Here is a 24256-nt window from a genome sequence, read left to right on the forward strand (position 1 = left end):
GTCCTTGGGCGGCCTGAGCGAGACATGTCATCGACAGTTCCTTTCTCTCTGTATCTCCTGCATTTCCGAACACCATCCCTATGCCTCACTCCGACCCGCCTGGACGCGTCCCTTGTTGAGAGCCCTTCCTGGCACAAAGTAACGATACGGACGCGATCGAACCGCGGACTGGAACTGATCGGCTGTCGTACCCCCTCCGTCTAATAGGTGCTGCTCATGCATGGTTGTTTACATCTTTGGGTGAGTTTAGTGATTAGTGTCATCTCTGAACAGTCAAAGGGACTGCGTCTGTCATGCAATATCCACAGTAAACGTCTGTCTTCAGGAGTTCTGGGAACCGGGGTGATGCAAAATCTTTTTTAGTATGTGTATATGAGAGGAGAAATAGCCTCCATGGTTGGCTGGGAGTTTGTTGAAGTCAGTAATGAAGTAGTGTAGCAGACAGAGTCTCCATAAGTTGTAACTTGTTACTTGAATGTAACAGTTTATCTGAGCTGTTAGATACAACTGGCATTATAGAGCATTAGAGTAGATAAGGTATCCGGTATGCTATACAGACGGTCAACTAGCGAAATGAATCTGATACGAGTGCTCTTAGTAACAAACAATCTGCTAACTATTGGCTCCTGGGCCGATTTCAGTATTAGTATATAGCCACTTGGCTTTGCAGTACAGGAGACAAGTCGTCAGTTATAACTTGGTCCTCTCATTTAGTGGAATCCTGAAGTATTACTCGTTGAGACAGAGATAGTATTCTCCGTTCAATACAGTTCCAAGTGAGGTACAATAGATACTTATCTCGCAGTTGTTATGTGTCCCGAGTGTATTTCCACAGACTTCTCGAGTCTTCATCTGCTGCTGCCGTGGCGTCGCTGTTCCGTAAGCAGACTCTTCCGTACTGCAACTGATTAGCGAATCTCCTCTCTGCTGAGAGCAGCCACTTTTATATTCGTCATAACTGATCTGGTCCCACCCAGCCTTCCTGAGTGACCTCAATACTGTCTGGGTTAATCAAGTACGTATGCTGATGCTGTATTGCCCGACTGGACTCTCTATTTTGTAGAATTCCATCTCCTTTGAACTGCCTGACAGCTAGATAAATTCTGTTGTTGCCCATTATGTGTGTCAGTGGAATATTTCCTCTATCTTATTTGACCTTGTCCCCTCAGTGTCTTGGCGACTTCTCTAGTGTCCGTGTGCTGGCTGGTTGTCTAAATGACGAGTGGCCTCCAGTTTAAAGTTGCGTTATCTTCTCCAAATCTGCTGTTAGCATTCTTATTTGTTACGTACTCTGGTGACGCAAAGCACTTACTCCATCCTTAAGTAATTCTCTTTTTGAACTGATTATTAATTAAATTTTTAAATCGTCTCAGAGCATGACACTGTGATGAGATCAGATTAAGGGAGGAAACTGGCAGAGGAGGGGGTTGGTTTTCCTGAATGGTTTTCTCGTATAGCGTCATCTTAAGTGTCAACGGCCTTGCCGCAGTGGTAACACCGGTTCCCGTCAGATCACCGAAGTTAAGCTTTGTCGGGCTAGGCTAGCACTTGGATGGGTGACCATCTGGTCCGCTGAGCGCTGTTGGCAAGCGGGGTGCACTCAGCCCTTGTGAGCTTTATGAGCTACTTGATTGAGAAGTAGCGGCTCCGGTCTTGGAAACTGACATACCACCAAGAGAGCGCTGTCCTGACCACATGCCCCTCCATATCCGCATTCAGTGACGCCAGTGGTTGAGGATGAGACGGCGGCCGGTAGGTACCTTTGGACCTTCATAGCCTGTCCGGGAGGAGTTTATCTCAAGTAATTGTGGTTTGTCATATTTATTCGTTCATTGACATATCACTCTCCAATATCTCATTCTGTTGAACAAATCAAGATATGCATTAATGGCCATAAAGTGCCACTGTGACCTGTTTATTTCAGATATGGTACACAAATAACAAATCACGACGAGTTGACACTAGCTGGTTGAAAAAAAAAAAGTCGCTTCACTCCATCTGTAATATCCAATTGCTGTTGTTACCTACTACTTCATACTAAGCTACGGTGGCAGATTCGAATTCTTCCTCGGGCATGGATGTGTGTGATGTCCTTAGGTTAGTTAGGTTTAAGTAGTTCTAGGCTCTAGGGAACTGATGACCTCAGAAATTGAGTCCCATGGTGCTCAGAGCCGTTTGAACTTCATGCTAAGCGTTTATACAACATTACTCATTTCAGAGAACACAATTATCTGTCTACACTCAGGAATAGTTAAAAACTGATTAATATGAGTAATAGTGTGACTGAGGAATTACATATCTTCGTCCTCATATTTAGATATAATGTGGAATGGCTAATAAGGTCTCTTTTAGTCTTTTTCTTTTTTAATAGAATTTCTGATTTTCTGCCTGATGCTTTCCAGTAACATGTTAGACCTTTTAGAGAAAGTATGCTCACAACTTTGTCTGGATTTCCACTTCATTTATCTCCGGAATGTTTATAGGAAAACAGGAGTAACAGCATTGCAATTTAATACACATTGCTGATTTTATCTAAACACCAAGGCAAAGTAGTAAATGAATTACAGAGGGGGATCCTAAGAGAGTAAAATAAAAAAAAAAAACATGGTGGCTGGCGGTATTGTGTTCCAAAGCCAAAATCCCTGAAAAGCAACCGTATCATTAATTTAGAAGAAAGTAGATTCCAGAGGAAAACGGAAGTGTAGGTTGACGACCGATTACCGTAAGGTAAATGAGGTTTCACCATGTGAGATATTCATAATCCCGAATATATCACCAATTCTGAACCAACTGGGAAAAGCCTAGAATTTTTCCGCATTGGAGTTAGCGAGTGGATACCATCAGATATTAAGGGATCCACAAGACAGGGAGAAAACGGTGTTTAGGACTAACTACCAGCACTACGAGTACAAGGGTATGGGAGTAAAAGGGACACTCAGTACATTTAAGAGATTAATGAACATCGCGATGACAGGATTGCAAGGAAGAAAATGCTTAGTATATGTCGATGACATCATCTCTTATGGAAGTTCGTTGCAAGAACACAAGGAGACACAGACTGAAATTGCACCCAGACAAACGTGAATTTTTAAGGAAGGAAGCGATAGTTTTGGGACATAAAATAATAGATAACGGAGGGTAGCCAGACGGCCGAAACATAGAGAAGAAATTCCCAGTACACAAGACAGAGAAATAATTAAAAGGGACTGCTAGGGTGCTATCACAAGTCCATCCAGGATTCCAGTAAAAAAGCAACTCCTTTGCATAAGTTGCTGAAGAACAACGAAAAGTACGAATGGGGAAGACAGTAAGAAGAAGCTTTTGAGGAATTATAAAAAAAATTAATCAGTCTTCCCACACTGCAGTATCCCGACATTAAGAAACCATTTATTTTAACCTCTGGTGCTAGCGGAACTGTGATAGGTGGAGTATTATCACACGGTAAGGTTGAAAGCAACCTACCAATAGCAGAGGCCCTCATGACGTAACAGAAGTAACTGCCCAATGTCTTCATCAGAATAAACAGGAGGCAGGAGTTGAAAGTGCCTGGTAATAGATTGAAACTTTATTATTAAGACATTTCATATCAAAATTTTGATTACAGACTCATCATGGTGTCCTCAACCACTAGCACGTGGATTTTGATGACGGCTAGCTGGTGGCGGGTCTTCCAGTGTCACGTGCAAAGCGAGATGGATGATATTGTGGAGATTCACACCATTAAAACATCCCCCGAACATTATTACCATCATCAAGGAGCTGTAGAGCTAACCAGTACCGCTTGTAAATTTGTAACCTACTTGAATCTGACGACACTCGACGAAAGATTTCACACACTAAGTAGACTATGGCTGAGGGCAGGGCAACAATGTAAGGAGAAACTGAAACAACTAAACCTTAGCAAGTGAGAATGTAATATGCTAATGAATGGGATGACACACAATGTAGAAAGCTTAAAAGTAACCAAGTCGCTAATAAATCAATTAACACGAGCGGCGAGGACACAAAAGAGAAGAGTTCTCAGTTTTGTGGGAGAAGTCGGCAAGGTGTTTCTCGGAACATTCAACGAGGTCGATGCTGCCTGTTATAAGTCTCACATAGATCGTATGGTTTAGAGATCAGAATAGTTCTTGAAATTAACCAAAGAACAAGTACCAGTAGTCAGAGCCACATCGTCTGGATTGAATCGAATAGTAGCGTCAGTAGCCGCAAATGAGCAGTTGCATAAAAATGGAATTACCAAGCTAAAACAGTTTATTGCTTGCTCTGTAAGGACCACATATCAGTGTCTAAAGAGGACTGAAGCAATCATGACGTTTAACGAATAACTCCTAAGGTTACATGTACTATTTAATCCACTAAGTAGAGAATATGAACAATTAGTAAGTGCTATAATTTACGCATAGAAAGGCATTCTAGCACCACACATGGTATATCCAGTTTAAACTGTCCAGTGCCAATAACAGATTCAGACAGAGTTAAAAGGAGTACGATTTCCAGTACCGCTGATAGTCAAGTATGGCTACCTATTATTGAAAGTCATGGAGCCTGATGTGTTTATACCCAACGATATATTAGGTTATGTCATTAGCGTATCTCTAAATGAAAATAAGGAATTCAGCCTATATAAAATGTTACCATTAAACCATGGCAAGGATAATGCATATATACAACTAGAGAAGGAGTACAAACCGCCTTCAGTCACAAGTTGGGTTTAAACACAGACTTGATGACATCCACATCAGCCTAACTGTACTTCACGCAAAACGCAACAGTAAGAAACATAATCTACTAGAACAGTTAGAAATAATGCTACACAAAGAAAAAAGTTTATTTTTTCCTGAGGAATCAAATCTATAGTAGTACAAACAGTTGACAACCTACAACATGGTGCCAAATAATTATTTTAATAATACCCATGTACTAGTAATACTGTGAAACAAGAAAATCGATAATATTTAGAAGTAGAACATCTGTATGAACGAGAATCTTTGGCATGTTCACGTTCTGCTGCTACAATGTGCGAAAAAGTGTGTGAATATGTATATATCCCAGTATGTACTGCAAAATTAAAGATGTGTATTGGGTATACCAACTGCACAACAGAAGCAGACATCACACAACGTTAAACTGTAAGTTAATTTCATATTATTCACGCTTTTAAAATTGTATCTACAATATACCATGTTGTAACACAAAAATGTAATATAAACAGGCAAACAACTAAAGAAACCTGATTTAAATCACTAAAAAGCATCTGAAGATGAGCCTCCAGGGCTCTAAATGCATAGTGGAATAAATAAACGCAACTTGTGACTGAAGGCGGTTTGTTCTTCATTTTACGAAAGTAAAACAGTCGCGGACGAAACACTGCAAGACAATGGATAAAATTAGAGAAGGGGTATTTATTAATAGATAGTTCTAAGAAATTGTATGCTAAGCTCTCACCGGATCAACTAAAACGTAATGAAATGGACAAACAAATACGTATCCGTCGACAAATCTGTGGGTTAAGTTGATGTGTAACCAAGAAGATTGCGAAGTAAAATTGTTAGAGGATAATCATATCCCTAATCGAGTGAACAAAACTATTTTCTTAGAAGGAAGTCTAAGGACTACTTTAAAGGCTGACGAGTGGCTTTACATAATACCCAAGGAAGAAGGCATGACTACATTATGTAGTAACTATCCATCTACAGATATTATAGTAAATGGGACTGGGAGAATAAAATGCCAGAGAACTTGTTAACGGTACAATTCACACTTCTATACCCAATCTGATAAAGTGATTCACGAAAATGGCACTAGAAAAAATGTGACTCCAAATGTCAAAGTCAGCTTAGACTGTTGTAAAGAAACCGAGAAAAAATCAATACTTCAAAAATACAATTTGACTTACCACTGAATCGTATTACATCAAATGTAGATGATCTAAGGATAGCCTGGGAAACAACTAGAGGACGTTGACAACTTCATCGATAAAGAACAACTAGAGCTATAACAGGAAAAGAACGTTCACACTTATCCATTGCCACTTACCTGAGCATAATTTTGATTACTTTTGTTACTATATTTCATTGCTGTGCAAACTGTAATTGTTGCAAATACTTGTAAAAAGAGCTATTTTATGAAAATGGAGAAGGAATTTCTGTAGTTCAATTTCTGTAAGGGCGGCAGAAGTACGAATTCAAAAAATAAATAGAATACCCTTAAGAACAAAGGAAAGAGATGACGATATGTTCATCTACGAAATGCACCCAAGGGAGGTGGATGACAGAGTAAAAATAAAGAGCAGACGTTAAAATTATTTAGAGGATAAGATGTTTCTATTTCTGGAAAAATCATGGAAACTTTTGTAAAAGAGGTGGTGGTGGTGGTGGTGGTTAGTGTTTAACGTCCCGTCGACAACGAGGTCATTAGAGACGGAGCGCAAGCTCGGGTTAGGGAAAGATTGGGAAGGAAATCGGCCGTGCCCTTTCAAAGGAACCATCCCGGCATTTGCCTGAAACGATTTAGGGAAATCACGGAAAACCTAAATCAGGATGGCCGGAGACGGGATTGAACCGTCGTCCTCCCGAATGGGAGTCCAGTGTGCTAACCACTGCGCCACCTCGCTCGGTTTTTGTTAAAGACATGTGGACTTCGTAAAAATCATGTTTGTGTTAATGAGCTCTGAACACTGCACATTAATTTAAGCATGTGAGGAGGGAGTCATCCCCTCAAACGATATAAAGATTTAATTAACAGTGAGATCAAAACGAGAATTACTTGAGGATGGTGTCAGGGTCTGGCCTCGCCTGAGTACATGACAAATAGGACAACTAACAGGATATTTGGACAAGATAACGCCACATCAAACTAGAGGGCACTAGTCATTAGGCAACCAAGTAACACACAGTCACAAGAGAAGGTGCCAAGATACTGACAAGAGAGAGGACAAAGTCAAGTAAGATGGAGAAAATACTCCACTGACGAACACATTGGACGACAACAGAGCTCATTTAACATTAAGGCAGTCACATTTAGAAGGAATTATCCCAAAGAGAGAGTTCAACCGGGTAATACAGCATCACTGCATGTGATGGAAAACTTCTTAGTAGATTAAACCAGACAGTACTGAATTCGCACGGGAAGGCTATGTACAAACAGATCAGTTATGATGGGTATAAAAGTGGCTGTTAGCAGCAGAGAGGAGGTTCGCTAATCAGTACGGAGCAGTCAGCTTGGGGAGCATCAACGCCATTGTAGCACCAGATAAAGACTTAGTTTCTTCAGCCGCGAGAAGCCAGTGGAAAGACTCTCGGGACACAAAAGAACTGCGAGATAAGTAGATATTACACATTTCTTGGAGTAGTATTGAACAGAATGCCTGTCTCTCTCTCAGCGAGTAATACTTCAGGATTTCAAAAAATTACAGGACTCTTTCTCCTTCTCATCTCCATTAAAAAGGTTTTAAAAGCTGAATCCTATCAGAGAGAGGCACCCCGATGTCGCCAAGTCCTGATCGCGCCACACAAGTAACGCCATGTCAATACTGGTGAAGCACACCACCTGTGCTGGGACGTGACCACAGGAAGGTTTGTAGCAATTGAGGTTGACGCAATGAACTCTGTCCACAGAACACCACATATGAAAGTTTACACAGAGTTAATAATCAACCAGCTGCTTCCTGACATTCTAATTATGTATTCACAAAAGCGTCACAAATAAGGGAACATTAAGTGCCTTTTAAACAGCACTATTTGTAGCAGTGTGGCCGCCTGGGTTACAGGAAATGGCAGCAACTGATGCATTTCAAGGTTTTTTTTTGACAGACCATCCAAACCAGACTACAGCAATCCATAGAAGACCAATAAATTTGCAGCATGCATGTCACAATACAGACAAAAATAGTAAAAAAATAGGGTACTAGTGTCCCGAATAAATTAAAATGCATTATATGGGTAATACATGATCACTTCAAAGCACCAGCAGATTGCAGCTCAAACGAAATGTTCTACATAAAATACCTACATGCAAACGAATTTACGGAATGGATGTGGAACGATCCAAGAAGAAAAGCAGTTATAGGGTTACTGAAGGAGCTCACAATTCCTATGAGGTAGCCAGCTCTGTAGAAGCATTACACTAAATGTAAAATAAGAACTTACTGTCAGATTTTTCTATTCAGGACCACCACTAATTGGGTTTTCAGTTTCCTTACGAGCCTATGGGCAGATTTACACAAGAGAAAAGAGCAGCAAGTCCTGTGCTTTGTATCTTATTCTATGCCTGCTACTCACAAGATATAATTGAGACTTCACAAGCTGAAAAAATCCTTTATCATCGTAGTCTTCAGTAAGCATTCAAGTATCTTGCACTATCTCTAGTAAGTGCTGTTTCATTTCGCGTGTGTTTACAGCATACTTCAGTAGATTTTCAGTACCATGAAACTAATTTACTTCCATAGGAAATTTGTGTATGGCCGGCAAATTATTTACTAAAATTTCCTTATAAGAAACAGACATCCCGCTGTTCGTTAATAACTACAGATAACAACCGAGCTACAGAACCTGGTGTGCCGACATTAAGAAAAATTTCACTTTTTTTAGTACGAGTATTTGCCATTGACTGCAGACATTAGTTATTTCACTATTGTATTTTCGGCCTTTGGAGCGTTTTCAGGTGATACTACAAAAAATTTTGTTAGACTCTAAAATACTCCGACCTGCATACATGTCATCGTCAAAGATGGACCTTATCACAATGTTAACATCATTCACGTAAATAGTTCCAAATTGATGTTCTAACACAATATTTACATTACATCCAAGTCTGTTAGCGCGAAAATTATACTGTGTCTTGCTGCTGACGGTTCAGAGAAAAGAAATGTTGATCTAATGCACCCCCCTCCACTCCCACCCACCCACCACTAAAACCTGACATAAGCTTAAGAGTCTATTTTCGCTTTCACGTTTTCCAGCTTATTTCATGCTTACATCCATGGCTTTCTGAAGTTGTGCTGCTTCCAGGCGCATTCAATTCTCATCAGGAGACCGCTAGAAAGCAAGTTGCCATGACAAGTAGGATAGGCAACCAGGAAATAACTGTCGAACACATCTTTCTTTTATCTTCGGTCGATCGAATTATACCGTTATAATCCGCCGTGTTATCTTGTCGAAGCAGCTTACTATACACACAGTACTTTATAGAGTTTGAAAAATTTAAAACACCAAGATAACAATCAGTGTAAGTATCTTTCATCAAAGTAGTTAAGTTAATGACCAACATTCTACACCCATAAGGACAGAAGCTGAAGCAATGAATTAAAATTTGTGCTGGGACTTGAACCCAGGTCTCCTGCTTGCAGGTTCATAAGGATGTAGGCTGCAGTACATACTGGGGGATGAAGCAGTTTGCACAGGATAGAGTAGCATGGAGAGCTTCATCAAACCAGTCTCAGGACTGAAGACCACAACAACAACAAGAAGGACAGAAGCTGAAGCAATGAATTAAAATTTGTGCAGCTGTGCTGAGCACTACAGGTCCGTAGCGTTGCGGCTGCCACAGGTGCACACACTATCCTCGTCCAGTGCTCTTCCTAACGTAAAAGTCAGCCGTCACTATTGCCAACGCTCTCTGGCATTATAATCGTACCGCAGCTTCATATATAACGCGGAAAGTCGCGCAGGTAATTAAGAAGCGGAAAATGGGCGGAAGGTGTAAACTGAAGTTTGTGTTGGGGAGGGCAGTATTGCAGCCACAGTGCTAAGGTCGTGTAGTGACTAGCACATCTGCTTAGTAAGCTAGACACCCCGCTTGAAGTTCAGTTTGTACATAAAGTCAAGTATACATAAAGTTAAGTGTATAAATCTGAGACTCATACGTCTCCACGAAAATGTAATTCCCAATTCCACACCCAATTTTGTACTAATCTTGCCAGCAATGGTGTTGAATTGAAGAACAAATAATCTCGGTGCCTTGTACGTAACTGATTTCAAAATTATTCGTCAGTTGCGATGCAGTGGAAACCAAGAACAAGTTGGAAATTTATCTTCATTTACGTAACGTTGAATGACGAATAGGAAAAAAATCTTCCTGGGTATTGCATCGAGACAGCAATTTCTCAGTTTCTAGCATTTGAAAAATCGGAACATCAGTACTTTCATTTCTTCCTGGGACTTATAATTTCGTTGGCAATGGAGAACACAGCACTTGGATCCTATACTGTAAACGAGAACTACAGTTTTGCACTGTATGAAATATAACACTTACAGGTGGCTCAAACTTTCAAAACAACACACTCGCAGACTGGAGCCCCATATGACAAACGGTCAACTGATGGTGACATCGCGTTCCAGTACGGCCACTGTGCGTAGGTCTGTGTCTCTACAAGGGTTTGCTAAAGGCACAGCCAGGCTGACGGGTCCACCAGCCCTCTTCATGAATCCACAGATTATGTTCGGGACACGTCCACATAGCCGAATCCCACAAGTGACATGCCAATTCGCTTGGCTATCCGGATGAGTCAGCAACAACGAACTCATGTTAGTTAGGAATAACTAGAAGTGACAAGAAAACTAGCAAATAAGAGAAATGAAAAGACTAAGCAGACGACCTAATGGAAAGTAGGGCTAAAACATTAGTGAACACGGATGAATAACATGTTACCTTAGACCTGAAGGCCATTACGCACGGAAAAAACTACATAAGGCCTGCAAGCAGCAGTGAGCGGCAGATGACGTGATATGAATATTATGAGGAAATAGTAATGCTAAAGGTATTCCAGGAAATGTAACTGTTTTTGGAGAGTACAACAACGAAGAAGATATCGCTGATAGTAGAGAAGCTAGTTAGTGGAGTTCTTCACGCCACCAAGGAGCAGGCTATGTTTCTCAATACTTGAATTTTATTTCAGTTTCATGGTTGGCTTTGCGTTTCACGTTTGTAACGAAATCCCTCCATACCTAGGCAACATCGTAAGCAATAGAAATACTGTTTGTACGATGCCGATGTTGAGCTGTAAATTCCACTCCTTGCTTTCCAGACGACGGAAAGCCGGTACTACTTTAACGTGTTTACTAATAATGCTCTGAGAAGGCTCTGTTGCGTATGTGAATGGAATGGGGTAATGCCTTTGGACATTTGTGGTGCTGAACCAAAATAAAAGTCCCTTAGTCAAATTATTTGACTCCGTTGCGCGCAAGAGTCCCCAGAAGATAAAAATACTCTCTACACTCAAGAAGCACATTTATTCCTACTAATGAGCAAAAACGCTAGACACATTTGCAGTAGGTTCTTTCAAGCCAGAAAAAAAGCATACGATTCCAAAACATGGATACAGCTGGTTTTGATTTGAAACAATAAGGAAAGTTAAAAATTTGTGACAGAGCGGGATTCTAACCCACGTCTCCTGCTCAATAGTCAGGTGTGCTAACCATTGCAAGTCTGGACTCAGTGATCATCGTAGTTGCACGGCCTATCCTAGCACCCCTCTTGTTAGACCCAAATTCTCAGCTTACCCGCACACTGCTAATACGCTACCCCTTGCCTATTACCCTCATTACTCCGCGCCATTTCACCGATTCCTGCAAGATTTCGAGCCTGGTGTGCATCGGCGCTGAATAGATCACAGACCATCATCACTTCAGTCATGTATATAAGTGTGGTTGTTCTTTCAGACATGTCCGAAAGAACAGACACCATTTTGATGCAGCAATCACTATGAATTAAGACACAATGGACTTGCAGATATTGGCTCTAGTGGGCACATATAATTGAGGCGAAGGCCAATGATCTCTTCTGTGCCGATATACACCAAGCTCGAACTCTTACGGGAACAAGAAAAATGCCGCGGCTAATGAAGATATTGGCAGGGGCCACTACGCTAGTATTGTGTTTTGAGAATTTGGGCCTGACGGGGGCCATGGAAGGATAGTCTGTGCAGTTGCGATGACCGCATTGTTCAGATGGAGCAGTGTTAAGAGATAAATTCTGCCAAAATTTTTACAAAGGCACAGGCAGTGTTTAGAAAAGATAGAGTGCATGCGACCGGTGGTGGCGTGTTTGTCGCTGTTAGTAACAGTTTATCCTGTAGTGAAGTAGAAGTAGATAGTTCCTGTGAATTATTATGGGTGGAGGTTACACTCAACAACCGAGCTAGGTTAATAATTGGCTCCTTTTACCGACCTCTCGACTCAGCAGCATTAGTGGCAGAACAGCTGAGAGAAAATTTGGAATACATTTCACATAAATTTTCTCTGTCTTTTAGACAGGTACGTGCCGAGTAAAACTTTGAGGGACGGGAAAAACCCACCGTGGTTAAGAAACTACTGCGAAAGCAAAGAGAGCTTCACTCCAAGTGTAAACGCAGCCAAAGCCTCACAGACAAACAGAGCTAAACGATGTCAAAGTTACGTAAGGAGGGCTATGCGTGAAGCGTTCAGTGAATTTGAAAGTAAAATTCTATGTACCGACTTGACAGAAAATCCTAGGAAGTTCTGGTCTTACGTTAAATCAGTAAGTGGTTCGAAACAGCATATCCAGACACTCCGGGATGATGATGGCATTGAAACAGAGGATGACACGCTTAAAGCTGAAATACTATACACCTTTTTCCAAAGCTGTTTCACAGAGGAAGACCGCACTGCAGTTCCTTCTCTAAATCCTCGCACAAACGAAAAAATGGCTGACATCGAAATAAGCGTCCAAGGAATAGAAAAGCAACTGGAATCACTCAACAGAGGAAAGTCCACTGGACCTGACGGGATACCAATTCGATTCCACACAGAGTACGCGAAAGAACTTGCCCCCCTTCTAACAGCCGTGTACCGTAAGTCTCTAGAGGAGCGGAAGGTTCCAAATGATTGGAAAAGAGCACAGGTAGTCCCAGTCTTCAAGAAGGGTCGTCGAGCAGATGCGCAAAACTGTAGACCTATATTTCTGACATCGATCTCTTGTAAAATTTTCGAACATGTTTCTTGCTCGAGTATCATGTCGTTTTTGGAAACCCAGAATCTACTCTGTAGGAATCAACATGGATTCCGGAAACAGCGATCGTGAGAGACCCAACTCGCTTTATTTGTTCATGAGACCCAGAAAATATTAGATACAGGCTCCCAGGTAGATGCTATTTTCCTTGACTTCCGGAAGGCGTTCGATACAGTTCCGCACTGTCGCCTGATAAATAAAGTAAGAGCCTACGGAATATCAGACCAGCTGTGTGTCTGGATTGAAGAGTTTTTAGCAAACAGATCACAGCATGTTGTTATCAATGGAGAGACGTCTACAGACGTTAAAGTAACCTCTGGCGTGCCACAGGAGAGTGTTATGGGACCATTGCTTTTCACAATATATATAAATGACCCAGTAGATAGTGTCGGAAGTTCCATGCGGCTTTTCGCGGATGATCCTGTAGTATACAGAGAAGTTGCAGCATTAGAAAATTGTAGCGAAATGCAGGAAGATCTGCAGCGGATAGGCACTTGCTGCAGGGAGTGGCAACTGACCCTTAACATAGACAAGTGTAATGTATTGCGAATACATAGAAAGAAGGATCCTTTATTGTATGATTACATGATAGCGGAACAAACACTGGTAGCAGTTACTTCTGTAAAATATCTGGGAGTATGCGTGCGGAACGATTTGAAGTGGCATGATCATATAAAATCGATTGTTGGTAAGGCGGGTACCAGGTTGAGATTCATTGGGAGAGTCCTTAGAAAAAGTAGTCCATCAACAAAGGAGGCGGCTTACAAAACACTCGTTCGACCTACACTTGAGTATTGCTCATCAGTGTGGGATCCGTACCAGATCGGGTTGACGGAAGAGATAGAGAAGATCCAAAGAAGAGCGGCGCCTTTCGTCACAGGGTTATTTGGTAAGCGTGATAGCGTTACGGAGATGGTTAGGAAACTCAAGTGGCAGACTCTGCAAGAGAGGCGCTCTGCATCGCGGTGTAGCTTGCCCGCCAGGTTTCGAGAGGGTTCGTTTCAGGATGAGGTATCGAACATATTGCTTCCCCCAACTTATACCTCCCGAGATCACGAATGTAAAATTAGAGAGATTCGAGCGCGCACGGAGTCTTTCAGACAGTCGTTCTTCCCGCGAACCATACGCGACTGGAACAGAAAAGGGAGGTAATGACAGTGGCACGTAAAGTGCCCTCCGCCACACACCGCTGGGTGGCTTGCGGAGTACAAATGTAATGTAGATGTAGATGTATCTGCCTAGTAAGCAGCAGTCCAGCACAAACTTTCAGCTTTCCCCATTGATGTAAATCAGTGCCCGTTTGCAGCCAATGTCGTAATTCCTTTATAACTTAATCCGTAGTGGTTGCTGGATCCGTCTCTGTCCGAAAGAACAGACACTATATATATTTCAAAACATGTCCCAAGTGAAGTATGAACACTGAACATTAGCGACCAGACAAGGCGCCGTTCGTTTCCTCAACGAAATGAAGAAAGTGAATAAAGTAATTTTTCCCAGTTTTCGGATCATTCACCTCTTCTCTAGTAGCATCAGTGTCCTGTATATCACATTTATTTTTGGAGAGGTACTGGAAATTAATGTGTGCCCTCACCATGGTTCAAGATCTTTTCATTTATATGCGTAGTTGCTATACTAGCACAGTCACTGTATTATATTATTGCTCACAAGGGAACCTCCCCATCGCACCCCCCTCAGATTTAGTTATAAGTTGGCACAGTGGATAGGCCTTGATAAACTGAACGCAGATCAATTGAGAAAACAGGAAGAAGTTGTGTGGAACTGTGAAAAAATAAGCAAAATGTACAAACTGAGTAGTTCAAGGGAAGATACGCAACATTAAGGACGATGGGAAAGCAGGAGTGCCGTGGTCTCGTGGTAACGTGAGCAGCTGCGGAACGAAAGGTCCTTGGGTCAAATCTTCCATCGAGTGAAAAGTTTAATTTTTTTATTTTCAGTTTATGTGTCAAACTCTTATGTTTTCATCACTTTTTTGGGAGTGATTATCACATCCACAAGAAAACCTAAATCGGGCAAGGTAGAAGAATCTTTTTACCCATTCGCCAAGTGTACAAGTTAGGTGGGTCGACAACATATTCCTGTCATGTGACGTACATGCCGTCACCAGTGTCGTATAGAATATATCAGATGTGTTTTCCTGTGGAGGAATCGGTTGGCCTATGGCCTTGCAATCAAATGTTTTCAGTTCCCATTGGAGAGGCACGTCCTTTCGTCTATTAATCGCACGGTTTTGCGATGCGGTCGCAAAACTTATTGCAGTGAACAGAGATGTCAATGAACGAACGGACAGATAATAACTATGCAAAAATAAAGAAAGTAAAATTTTCAGTCGAGGGAAGACTTGAACCTAGGACCCGTCGTTCTGCAGCTGCTAACGCTACCACGGGGCCACGGCGCTCCTAAGCTCGTATTGTCCATTATGTTGCTTATGTCGAACATGGACTACTCAGTTTGTATATTTTGCTTCTTTTTTCACAGTTCCACACAACTTCTTCCTGTTTTCTCAATTGATCTGTGTTCAGTTTATCAAGGCCTATCCACTGTGCAAACTTATAACTAAATCTGAGGGGGGTGCGATGGGGAGGTTCCCTTGTCAGTATGTACTAAGATGGCTATTTGGAATACCTGTCTTTAAAACACTGAGTAGTTGAAATTAGTATTATTAATTCACACTGGGGTACTCTTAGACTCCAGCACGATTGTTTACCAAATTGTACTGGTGTAAATTCAGATGCCTATTTTCATTATTTACTGGTTTCATAATGTGTTTACAGTTTTATGACCAAGAGATCGAGCTGCTGCACCGCGCACTTTCTGTTTGGTAGCGAACGGTCGCACCTCATTTGGTCATATGGAAGACGAAATATCACTCCAAAATTGATTAACTTTTTCAGCAGATGGGAAAAACACAAAACGAAGTAATATTTTCCCCACTCTTACAAACTGTCACATTGGGGACGACGCTTGACGCTGTCCACAATCAGCGTTTTTTTGTGATAAGGCCTAAGTACTTATAAAATTCCTGTTTCCTGTTTCTACTGTTACCGGCTCGTTAGTGCTTCTTCTTTCTGATGGTTACTGTCGTGATCGTAATGGCTCGCACTGCAAGCCTATGGACTCAACAGCCCAGCGCTGGAAACAGCTTGTTGACGATCTTCGTCATGCTTTACACAAGGCACGGCACCTCACTGAGTAACAGCTGCTACCCTACTCGTACGTGTCGGCTGCAGCGCCGTCTCGTCTGGCAGCTGCGCAGCTGTTGCATTATGTAAGTCCTCCAAATGCCTGCTTGCGGCTGTGAGTGGAGCTGTGAGTGGCTGCTGTGTATCTGATTTTCCTAGATCACCTGCATGTGTCCAAGCCATAGTTCCATTTTAACAGTTTAACACACTAAAAACTGACAAATGCGGTTAGGGTTCCGTACAAACTTAATTATATACGAGCCTTGCCCAGAAAGCAATGCACCGCAATTTTTCCTCAGCCGAAAACAATGCTACGAATGCGAAACAATACGTATGTATTATTTGAAGTCTCCTGAGTGAAAGCGCCAGGTTTCCGTCACTTCCGACAGATAGTGTAGTTGCAGGACAGTTCCAAAATGGCGTCTGTAGGTGACGTACGTTACAAGGAACGTGCCGTCATTGAGTTTCTCACTGCAGAGAAACAAACTGTGGGGAATGTTCACAAACGCTTGTGCAAAGTCTATGGATCATCTGCTGTCGACAGAAGTACAGTTAGTCGCTTGCCGGCCCCTGTGGCCGAGCGGTTCTAGGCGCTTCAGTCCGGAACCGCGCTGCTGCTCAGGTTCGAATCCTGCCTCGGGTATGGCTGTGTCTGATGTCCTTAGGTTAGCTAGGTTTAAGTAGTTCTAAGTTCTAGGGGACTGATGACCTCAGATATTAAGTCCCATAGTGTTCAGAGCCATTTGAACTAGTCGCTTGGCACAGAGGGTGAGGTCATCAAAAGGCAGTCGGGGAGACCATCCACCGCTGTCACACCTGACATGTTGCAGCGAGGTGATGTTCACATTCTTGCGGACATACGCGTTAGACTCGGCAGTCGGCGCTGCATCTGTGAATCAGCAAAGGAAGTGTGGATGTAATTATCCCCAGTCCTGGATACTCAAAAGTGTGTGCAATATGGATCCCGCGGTTTCTAACGGTGGATCAGATATCGCTCAGAGAAAAATATTTATCTCGATTTGCTGCAACGTTTTGAAGCCGAGGCGGAGGCCTTCTTATCCCGGATTGTGACAGGTGATGAAACCTGGGTTCATCATTTTGATACCAAAACAAAGCTCAAAGCAACTGTTTCCGCCGGTAAGGTGTTCTGGGACTGTGGAGGTGTGATTCTCATCGCTGTGACGCCAAGAGGCGGTACCATTGATTCAGAAGCATGTGTCAACGCATTAACAAAACCCAAGACTCGCTTCAGGCGACTTCGCCGCCACAGCAACACGGGAGACGTTTTGCTCCAACACGATAACGCTAGACTCCACACAAGTCTGATGGCTGCTGAACACATCGCAAAACAGGGTTGGACAGTGTTAACCCATCCACCCTACAGCCCCGAAGTAGTCCCCTCGGACTTATACTTGTCTGGGCCATAAAAGGATGCCATTCGTGAAAGACATTTTTAGTACTATGAGGAGGTGATTCACACAGTGAAGCACTGGTTCCACCACCAGGATATGGGTTGGTACCGACAAGGCATACACAACCCTGTTTCGTGCTGGAGAAAGGCCATAGAACGGGATGCAGATTACTCGGGAAAATAGCGTGTGTAATTCTCATTATGTTCAATAAAGAATTGCTGAAAAAAATGCGGTGCATCACTGTCTGGGCAACCCTCGTATATAGATAGTTCATACATGAGTTTTGATGAGTGCGGTTGCGAGTATTAAAACAAGTGCACAAATGGTCGTATCTTTTGAATGCATTCAAAAGTTTAAATTTTATAAACCGGCAAGGGACGGTAGACCCTTGTCTTAGCCGCGGGGACTGGCGGCATGGTTAGAGGCGCCATGTCACGAATCACGCGGCTCCTCCCGCCGGGGGCTCGAGTCCTCCCTCGGGTATGGGTGTGTGTGTTTCTTTAGGGTACGTTAGTTTAAGTTAGTTTAAGTAATGCGCAAGTCTAGGGACCTATGACTTCAGCAGTTTGGTCCCTTAGGAATTCACACACATTTTGAACCCTTCTCATTTCCTTAAATTTCAACTTCCTAAGAAAAAGGCGTCTTAACAGACCAACAGACACGCGGACGACAAAGTAATCCGATTACTGTTCCGATCTTAACGACTAACATGGGAACCCTAAAACAAGAAGTCAGTCCTAGTACATGTCAACCGGTAAAATACCAAGCTAACTCCATAACAACGATAGTGCAGTGTATTGTACTACATCTAGCTTTGTGGTCTACGTACTGAATATGGAACACATGGCTAAATGCTGACAGTGGTAACGCCACATTTGTTAATCGTAGGTTAGTAATTTTGTTATTCATGTCACAGTCGTCTAAAATTACTCAGATCGCTTCTCTGGTGTGTTCGTCACCATATATCGTAACCATCTATTTTTTTCTTCGTCTATTTCCATACGTCCTCCGCCTTCATCGACAATTAGCTGCAGTGATCGGCATTGCCTGGGATGTTTAATATTTAACAAAGCAACAGCCAAATACGAAATGACAACGTAAGCGAATTTAAAACGTTTGCTTCCAGAGAAAGTGGAGCTGTGCTTCGTTATGAGTATTCGATAAGCAGAACTTAGATAAACAGAACTCCGATATTTCTCTTAAAAGTTGATAGGAAGAAAATGATTTTCTATTAGTATTTTTAATTCATGTCTTCATGCAAATGTTCCAAATTGTGCTTTTAGAGAGTTCGTCTTCTATTCTTTCAGCTCAGTTTCCACTGTCTCATGTAAGAATGTGTCTGTGTACGACTCGAACTGTTCAAGCAGTTAACTTCACAGTTCGGGAAATTTTGAAGTAAATAGGTTAAGTACTCATCGAGATGTCCGGTAACAGTTTCTCCTTTATATATACAGGGTGATTTTTTTTCCACCGTGTACAAACACAAGGGACTTATCGATGACAGGATACGGAACAAAAACAATCTATTGAACTTATGTCCGGAAAGGCTTGGTTTTCATGCTAGAGATCACTTATTGAAACAAACAGGGAGTGCGGTCTAATACGCTCCGTGGTGGGCAGCCACAGGTACAGTAAGTGTTGAAACTGGTTCCCATGTGCCTCAACGCATGCTTGCACTAGCCATATGTCTCACACGTTCACATCGGTCAGGCTGCATCCGAACAACGTCAAACGCAGCATGAATGGGCTGCTCTAGTGTCTCCACATCTGGAATGCGCTCTGCATACGCGATACTTTTGAGATGGCCCAACGACCATACACCGCACGGATTGAGTTCCTGTGAAAGATGATGATGATTATTAGTGTTTTAGGGCGCTCAACAACGAGGTTATCAGCGCCCGTCCTGTGAAAGAGCAGGCCATGCAGCTGGACCCCCTCGCAAGATTCATCGACAAGGGAAGACGCGATTGAGATGCCTCCGTACGTTAACGGTGAAGTAGGCTCGAGCACCATCATGTAGCGGCCACATAACCCTTCGAATCGTCAATGGCACTGCTTCCGGCAGGGGAAACACAGTCACCCGCAAGAAACGCCGATAGTTCCGGCCTGTTAGGCGACGTGGAAGGAAGACCGACCACAAAATACGGTCATCAATTATCCCGGCCCACACAGTTGGGCTGCACCGATGCTGATGATTCGCTGTCACCATACCATGGGAATTCTGCATACTATCCAACAGACGACTGTTATGTAAGTTGAAGATACCACTCCGCGTAAACGTGGCCTCGTCTGTGAATAGGATGGATGACACAAATCCCATAATCGTGGTTGCCTGGTGGAGAAACCAGTGACGTAATTGCTCCCAATGTGGATAGTTTGTCGCTAGCAAACCCTGCACACGCTATAAGTGATAAGGGTAGTAACAGCTGTCATGGAGAGTGTTCCACACGTTTGTCTGGCTTAACTGTACTGGCGGGCCAACTGCCTGGTACTGACACAGCGGTCGCCGTCGACAATGTTATTCACTTTGGCTCCTAGTCTGGTGTCTGAGCATTTCGGGTACATCCTTCATGATTTCCTGTGTCCTGAAACGACCCTATCTCAAACGGCGAAACACTCTTCCTAATGTTGAATGCTGTGGTTGTTGTTGGCAGGGATAGGTCGCCCGCTACAACCTTGATGCCCGCCGTCCGTTGCCATTTGCCTTTCCGTAAGTAAATTCCATGTCGGCAAAAGCGCTCGATTCGGATACGGAATCATTGTGTACAACGCTGTACCACACCCACCACAAGGTGAGTCAGTAAGAGAAGTGAATCGGACATAACAATGACTATGGCAGGAGAGGGCGCTAGGGCATGAAGTATGAGGAACAGTACCACCCTCTAGCAGGAAACCACGCATACTGTAACTACGGATGCATGGTACAGCACGTATCAGACCGCAGTTTCTGTAACAAATTATGATTGAATAACTGGTATCTAGCACGGAAAACATGCAGTTCCGGATATAAGTTCACTAAATCTTTTTTGTTCCATATCCTCTCATCGATCAATCCCTAGAGTGGGAAAAGTTATCCTGTCATCCTTATTGCCTATGTTCGTCCAACTGTCCATCTGGGGATCGTGTAGAAATCTGAAGTAAATCGAGCGACAATTATTACAGATATTTGGTAACAACCTTTCCACTTTGTATATTACGTACGTGTAAGTTTGAAGACAGATTACGAAGTCTTACGTACACAACTCGTTTTGAAGGTAAAGTGCGCAATATTTCTTCAGTTTGGGAATAAAATTGTAAATTCCTAAGCATTACAAACAAGAAGTTAATGAACACGCTTCTTTACATTACTGCCTGATGTTTTTATCAGTGAGATTTTTATTTGTTCTTTCTCAAGTACCCTCATTTGTTAGTAAAACCACAGAGAAATTTTCTTTTACTACCTACGCTGTAAAATCAGACCTCCATGCTCTTGTAAACCAGTCCAAGTCGTATGACAGACAATAATTTAACGTCAGGTTTACTTGTTAGTTTGTTGAAACGAAGAAACATAGCATCACGTCCTACAGAGAAGGTTGAATGTATAAAACTACACGGCTTTTCCAAGCGAGCAACGTTATCCGCATTATCTCCTTGGGATCTGACGCCTGTGAAAAGCCGGCTGGCCCTGAATATATTTAAATGAATTGCAGATAGAAAGCAAGGCGTTTGTTTTAGAAGACCGCGATCGTCGGATAAACCACTTCCCTTGGTTGTGTATAGAACCTGCTACTTCAGTCAGTTTCTTTTATTATTTAAAATGATTCAAGTCTTTTACGGTGTTACGTAGGCTTCTTGTTTTCCATAAAACTTGGTGTCCATACATGTTATAAAAATGTACTTACGTATCGGTGTGTGTGGAGATTCCATAAAGCGTATGTAGATACATATGTATGTGTGTTTGTATGTACGTACATGCCACATCTGCTACACCATTGGATCAATTTCAACCAAATTTGGTACACTCATCACTTACACGTATACACTGAAAGCATCTATAAGGGGGAAGATTTGTCTGACATGATATAAGAAGAAACAGGAGTCGATTTAGAAGAGACAGGTGATCCAGTATTATAATTTAAAAGAGCTTCGGATGACTTAAGATGAAATACGGCAGCAGGGTAGATAACATTCCGTCAGAATTTCTAAAATCATTGGGGGATGGGGCAACAAAACGACTATTCACGTTGGTGTGTAGAATGTACGAGTCAGGCGACATACCACCTAACTTTCGACAAATATCCTCCAAACAATTTCGAAGACTGCAAGAGCTGACAAGTGTGAGAGTTATCTCACAATCAGCTTCACAGCTCATGCGTCCAAGTTGCTGACAAGACTAGTACAGAGGAGAATGGAGAAGAAAATTTAGGATGTGCTAGACGAAGATCACTTTGGCATCACGAAAGGTGAACGCAAGGGATAGGCAGTTTTCACGTTGAGGTTGATAATGGAAGCAAGATTAAAGAAAAATCAAGACACGTCCATAGGATTTGGCGGCCTAGAAAAAGCGTTCTGCAATGTAAAATGGTGCAATATCTTCCAGATTCTGAGAAAAATTGGTGTAAGCTATAGGGAGAGACGAGTAATATACAATGTGTATAAGAACCAAGAGGGAATAATAAGAGTGGGCGACCAAGTAAGAAATCCTCGGATTAAAAAGGGTGTGAGACAGGGATGTAGTTTTTCGCCCTTAGTGTTCAGTCTGTACATCGAAGAAGAAATGATGGAAATGAAAGAGGAGTGGAATTAAAACTCAAGATGAAAGTATATCAATGACCCGATTCGCCGATGACGTTGCTGCCCCGAGTGAAAGTGAAGAAGAATTACACGATCTACTGAATGAAATGAACAAATGGTTCAAGTGGCTCTGAGCGCTATGCGACTTAACTTCTGAGGTCATCAGTCGCCTAGAACTTAGAACTAATTAAACCTAACTAACCTAAAGACACCACACACATCCATGCCCGATGCAGGATTCGAACCTGCGACCGTAGCGGTCGCTCGGCTCCAGACTGCAGCACCTAGAACCGTACGGCCACTCCGGCCGGCATGAAATGAACAGTCTAACGCATATGGATGGAGAGTAAACCGAAGAAAGACGAAAGTAATGACAACTAGCAGAAATGAGAACAGCGAGACAGTTAACATCAGTGTTGATGGTCATGAAGAAGATGAAGTTAAGGAATTCTGCAGCAAATAACGATTGATGGATGGAGCAAGGAGGACATCAGAAGCAGACTAGCACCGGATAAACGGGCATTTCTTGCCAAGAGAAGTCTATTAGCATCAAACATAGGCCGTAAATTGTGAAACAAATGTCTGAGAATGTACATCTGGAGCACAGCTTTGTATGGTAGTGAAACACTGACTGAGGGGAAACCGGAAAAGAAGAGAATTGAAGCATTTGAGATGTGGTGCTACAGACGAAAGTTAAAAATTAAGTGGACTGAGAAGGTGAAAAATGAGGAGAGTCTGTGCAGAATCGGAGAGGAACGGAATATGTGGAAAACACTGACAAGGGGAAGGGATAGGATAATATTACATCTTTTAAGACATCAGGGATGCCTTCCGTGGTTCAAGAGGGCAAAAACTGTAGTGGAAGACAGAGACTGGAACACATCCAGATTGAGTACCTAGGTTGCAAGAGCTGCTCTGTGATGAAGAGGTTGGCACAGGAGAGGAAATCGTGGCGGGCCGTATCAAACCAGTCAGTAGACTAAAAAGAAACTGTGCTGCGTGAAAACGAAACTGCGGGGGAAATTCGCTAGAGATACAAGAGAACTATGTGTACAAATATGAGTGAAATATGTTAAATATATGTGAAAAGAAACGCAACACCAAACAGTAAATAATGTAGAGTAATGAAATATCTGGAGCACATTTCTCTAGGCATCATATGTCAGTTATTAAAACTGCAACATCACAGCGGGATAAGCCATTGCAAATGTGAAATTCTGGTACGTTAATACGCGCTGTAACCACCAGAATGTAGAATGCAAGCATTCAAAAGTGCACGCATTGTGTTGTACAGGTGCGGGATGTCAATTTGTCGGACGGATTTTCATGCCTGGTGCCCTAGGTCGGTTAACACAGGGGCAAATAATACTGGTTGTGCATAACGCTCGAGCCGTCGTTTGGTGTTGTCCAACATATGCTCGACTGGAGATAGATCTGGTGATCGAGCAGACCAAGACAATATGGCGTCACTTTGTAGAGCATGTTGTGTTACAACAAAGGCATGTGGGCGAGAGTGGTCGTTTGGAAAACACGCTCTTGAACGCTGTTCATCAGTGGCAGTACAACAGGTCGAATCACCAGACTGACGTACAGATTTGCAGTCAGGGTGTGTGGGATAACCACGACAGTGCTGCTGCTGTCGTACTAAATCGCACACCAAGCATAACTCTTGGTGTAAGTCCAATGTGTCTAGCACGCAGAAAGGTTGGCAGGTTGGTTGCGGGTCCTAAAATGCCCTCCTAATCAACACAGTGCCATCACTGGCAGCGACCCAGAACCAGCTATGATCAGAAAACGCAAGAGACCTCCACCGTGCCCTCCAATGAGTTCTCGCCTGACACTGCAGATGGTGGTGGTTTGGGATCAGTGGATTGCACGCAGCGGTGGGTCTGGCTCGCAGCT

At 42.7% G+C, this 24256-nt stretch overlaps 1 pseudogene; it reads left to right on the forward strand.

Moving 5' to 3' along the window:
• Nucleotides 1-1470: 1470 nt before the first annotated feature.
• On the forward strand, nucleotides 1471-1588 carry LOC124623240 (annotated as a pseudogene).
• Nucleotides 1589-24256: the final 22668 nt, after the last annotated feature.

The sequence above is a fragment of the Schistocerca americana genome, chromosome 7 (assembly GCF_021461395.2).
Source record: "Schistocerca americana isolate TAMUIC-IGC-003095 chromosome 7, iqSchAmer2.1, whole genome shotgun sequence".
Classification (NCBI taxonomy): Eukaryota; Metazoa; Arthropoda; class Insecta; order Orthoptera; family Acrididae; genus Schistocerca; species Schistocerca americana.